The sequence below is a fragment of the Lolium rigidum genome, chromosome 1 (assembly GCF_022539505.1).
Source record: "Lolium rigidum isolate FL_2022 chromosome 1, APGP_CSIRO_Lrig_0.1, whole genome shotgun sequence".
In the NCBI taxonomy this organism is placed as follows: domain Eukaryota; kingdom Viridiplantae; phylum Streptophyta; class Magnoliopsida; order Poales; family Poaceae; genus Lolium; species Lolium rigidum.
The window spans coordinates 7446667-7451260 of record NC_061508.1 but is presented as its reverse complement, the minus strand read 5'-3'; the positions used below and the strand labels follow the sequence as shown (position 1 = coordinate 7451260).

General features: G+C 55.7%; 1 non-coding gene across 1 annotated transcript; it reads right to left on the bottom strand.

The window, feature by feature from the left end:
- Nucleotides 1-748: 748 nt before the first annotated feature.
- Nucleotides 749-819, bottom strand: TRNAG-GCC. The gene has a single exon. It is a non-coding gene; the product is annotated as a tRNA-Gly (tRNA).
- Nucleotides 820-4594: the final 3775 nt, after the last annotated feature.

Below are 4594 nucleotides of genomic sequence, written 5' to 3'. Positions count from 1 at the left end.
CATTTGTTCATAGAATAGATCTTTTAAGAAACTTTATTTCTTTGACTCAAGAGAGAAGTAGAAAGCAAGTATCGGTAAGACTTGTATATTCCAAATCTTTGTACTTGATGGCATGCCTAATGATCATGGTTCATCATAGTGTTGGGTTCCATTGCCCCTATCATAATCATCTTTAATTATTGAAACAAGGTTGAAGTAATCATTCATATGCATAGTATTTTGTAGACAAATTGGCTGATATGTTTCGTACTCCTTTAAGATCACTACTGACTCCACATGTATAGATGAAACCTCATCTAGTTATTTTTCACGCGGATAACACCCCGTTTAGTCCGAGCGTGCTTTAGCTGCGACTCGAACTTTGGTGGGATGGCTCAACTCCATGAGCCCTAGCCACCAAGCTAGCTAGCGCTTGGCTCTCATATTTTGTGTGTGTTAGAATGTTCATATATTATGTTTTCATATTATATGTATTTAGTACGATGAATATTGATATATTTTTTTATATTTCTAGTCAAACTTTTAAATTTGAACTTTGACTAATGCCAAAACGTCAAGTAAATAAAAAAACGAAGAGAGCACCACGGATTTGCTTGTCCAAATCTGTGCTTCTTGCACCAAATGATGCTGATTTCTTAATAAGCCCAGTCGAGCGTTTAATCAAAGTTGGATATTGCCGCGAGGACAAAAAAATAAATACGTGAAACCAGCAATCTCATGTACTACTGTATCTAAAAAGTAGAAATTATGCACCAGCCGGGAATCGAACCCGGGTCTGTACCGTGGCAGGGTACTATTCTACCACTAGACCACTGGTGCCATAGTGGTTAATTTTAATTTTAGGCTTATACAAACTCGGCTTTTGTGGGCCGTGCGGATTTTATGAGGGAACCTATACCATTTACTACTAGTTTGTAAATTCCCCTCGTAAATTGGCATACCTCTTTCTTAGAGCATCCCCAGCCGTTGGGGCTCCCCAGGCCGAAATCCGGCGTTATTTAGCGCCGGATGGATGAAGTTTTTGGCCTGGGGAGGCCCATTTTTCCAGCCGCGAGCCCATGGACGCACACCCACCGCATGCATAGCGACGGCGCGATCCACCGGGAAGGGCAATCGTCGGAGTTCCCACGACGCATTGAACCGTCGCGAAGTGGACTGGAGAGCCGAAACGACTCGTCGGGAACGGTCGAAGTGGCCTCGATGCGAGAACCGCCGTAATGGAGCACGAACTCCGCGGAAGAACAACCGCCGCTCTCTTTCCTCGAGAGACCTACATATACGGTTTCCGACGGCCGACGCCATTCATCCGTTTCTCTCGTCGATCACCATCCTCCGTCAACCATGAGCGATCTCTCTTGGCCATCGGACACCGACGGCGAGGAAGCCGCCCGGATGGCGACATTGGTGGGACAAAGCTGCATCGTCCGGCGAGCCGACGATTCCCCTCCGCCGGACAGCGAGGACGACGACGAGGAGGACGAGGAGGAGGCCGAAGAGGCCAAGGAGCAGGCCGAGGAAGAGGCCGAGGAAAGGAGGAGGAAGAGGCCGAGGAAAAGGAGGAGGACGACGAAGAGGCTGAGGACACTGCCGAGGAGGAGGAGTCAACTTCCTCCGACGAGGAGGTGACGAGCCGGAAGCGTCGCCGCGACGACGATGAGGCGGGGCCTTCTAAGAAGAAGTAGTAGTTTAAGTTAGTTTTAAAGTTTTTATATGTAATTTTTATGTTTATTCGAATTATATTCGAAATATATATAATCTATCTATGTTGCACCACTTGAGAGTTCAAAGCTTTCGTTCGACGAAGGTATTGCCGTAGATCGGGAAGACGAGGGTTTTGCCGTAGATCGGGAAGACGAGGGTTTTGCCGTAGATCGGAGGCCATTGTCGCCGACAAGTTGGGGCCACGCGCGCTTTCGTTTCGTCCGGAGTCCCGAGCGCTCCCCGAGGGGCCGGGGATGGCGTGGGATCGCCGGATGAATTTAGGCCCAAATCCGGACGAAAACGAGGAACCGGGGGCGCGACTGGGCCGAATTACGCCGTCCGGATGGAAAAAACGCTCGCCGGGGGCCTGTTCGGGGGGACGAGTGGAGATGCTCTTACCTACTAATAAAGGAAGTAAGGTTTCTCGCTAATTTTTTCGTCGTTTTAAAATTACCCTTACTTTTCAATCAAATTTACGAGCAATTCCACCGCTAATGTTAGCGAAACGGTTCGCTTTGTCGTCGCATAAACGAGCTCGCTCGCGACGGGCGCTGCCACCGCAACTCAACCAGTACATTGTGTCATCCGCCGCGCAGACCATGCGCCTTGCTAGGCTGCTAGCTCAGGCCTCAGGGCATCTCCAACCGCGACCTAAACGGACGCGCTGGGCCGTCCAGTTTGGGCCGTTTGGGTAGCCGAGCGGACACGCGGACAGCGGCCCGCGTCCGCGTGTCTGTTTGGGTCGCGCGCTGCGCGCAACGCGCGGCCGCAGCGCATAATCGGAGAAACACGAAAACAAAAGAAAAATGGCAAATTTAAACGAAATTTGATTAAAACATATGCCCTATTTTGGGCAAATTTATACATAGCCCTATTTTGGGCAAATAACTAACAAAAGAAGCCCCTATATGGGCTTTTTACAATTTAAACTAAAAACCCTCTATTAGGGTTTGGTCGGCGGCGCGGTGGCCGTCGGTGCGCCACCTAGCCCCTGTGGGCGTCGTCGGCGTCGTCGTCGTCGTGGACGACGTCCCCGGGCGGCGAGGCACTGTTGTGGCTCGACCGCGCCGTGGACTCCGGCCACGGAGACCACAGGGCCTCCTTCCAGGCCGAGTGGGGGTCCGGAGCGACCCAAGGATGCGGCGGCGCACGGAGCAGCGCCTCCTCCCCGAGGCGCCGCCGCTCTCCTACCGAGCGCGGCGCACGGCCTCCTGGCGCCGCTGCTCCTCCGCGCGGCGCTCGGCCTCCTGCCGCCGCTGCTCCTCGCGGCGCTCCTCGTCGGCGCGGCGCCTGGCCTCCTCCCGCCGCGCCGCCTCCTCCTCCTCCCGTCGCGCCTGGCGGGCCTGGGCGTAGAGCTCCCAGCCCTCCGCTTCCTCGACCTCCCGCCGGGCCGCTTCCTCCATCTCGGAGGTGCGAATGGCCGCATGGAGGTGCGGCCATTTCGCGTCCCCTCCGCCGCCGAGATGAGGAGCGCGGCGCGGAGGTCCGGGTCCTCCTCCGAGGACTCGGGCTTGGGCTCCAGAAGCAGCGGTTGCGGCAATGCCGCGCCGCCGCGGGCGGCCTCTCCGATGTGGAGGCCGCCTCGGTTTCGTCCGGACGGCCGCAGCGCCGGCGGACGACGGCGGCTGCTGCTCGCCTCGTCGTCGTTGGCTCCGGAAGCGAACCGTCGCTTCGGGGCCATGGCGGCGGTTTCGGCTGCGGGGAGTGGAGTGGGGACTGGAGTGGAGGGCCAGATCCCCTCCAGTCCCCATTTAATAGCCTCCCTGGTCACCGACAGGTGGGCCCAAGGGAGACGAGGCGACCAGCGCGCGAACGCGAGCGGACGGCGTGTGCCATCCGCGGCCACGCAAACCTAGCCTAGATTTGGGCCGGGTTTGCGCCGTTCCGGACGCCGCGGCCATCCGCTTTTGCGGTGCGTCCCCGTGTTGGGCCGCATTTTTGTCCGGCTAGACCCATCCGGACGCACGGGCGGGGAGGGGCTACGCGAGCTCAGCATCCTCCCCGCCCTCCAGCGAACTTCTGCGTCATCCGTCTACCCTCAGACCCATCCCACCACGCTATGCTCTGTGGACAAACTCCGCGTCGCCTCCATGGCCGACCCAGGACCGGCCAAGCTCGATCGCTCGCTCGCCAGGCTCATCTGCGCGACAAGGCGCCTTGCGGACTCTTCGCAGGAGGGAGACGTGGAGGAGGACAGGGAGCGGCCGAGCGGCGACAGGGAACAAAGGACCGACGGGAACATAGGACCGGGTGGCAGACCGTGAAGGCAGGGGTAAGCGTGCGGCTCTGGCCGGAGCAGTTGCGGCGCGGCTCAAGACTCCAGAGAAGCAGGGAAGTCGACGGGCAGTACTCAGTACTCAGTAGAGCACCGGCCGAAGAGAAGCTAGCAGCGGCGGCAGCAGTGAAGCCTTGCGTCTACTGTGAGCGAGGCGAGAGGATAGGGTTCGGTGCATTGGCGGATGGCCTGGGCCTTCGGCCGTTTTGGCTGGACCTAGCTTGGTTGCTGGGCCAAATAGGATAGCCACAGGGTCGTGAAATAGGACCCTCGTTACATTATAGCATCTTCACTTGTTTGGCCTCCTCATGCCAAAATCCGGGGTTAATTTCGTCTGTATTGAACGAAAAAATAGCGTGGGGGCGCCAGTTTCCAGCCGCGATCCCAGTCGTAGACGGCGATTTAATTTTGAAAAAACGAAAACTTGACGAAATACAGCAAAAAAGATTGAATTTAGACTAACTTTAATGATATTTACTATATGGAGGGCGAAGTTCATACATAGAGACCGAATTCGAATATATTTCGAATTCGGCCAGGGGAATACAACTTTAAATATTAAAACACGGCGCTCTACATGCCAAAATGGCGGTAGAACACCGTGAAGTCCTTATCGCC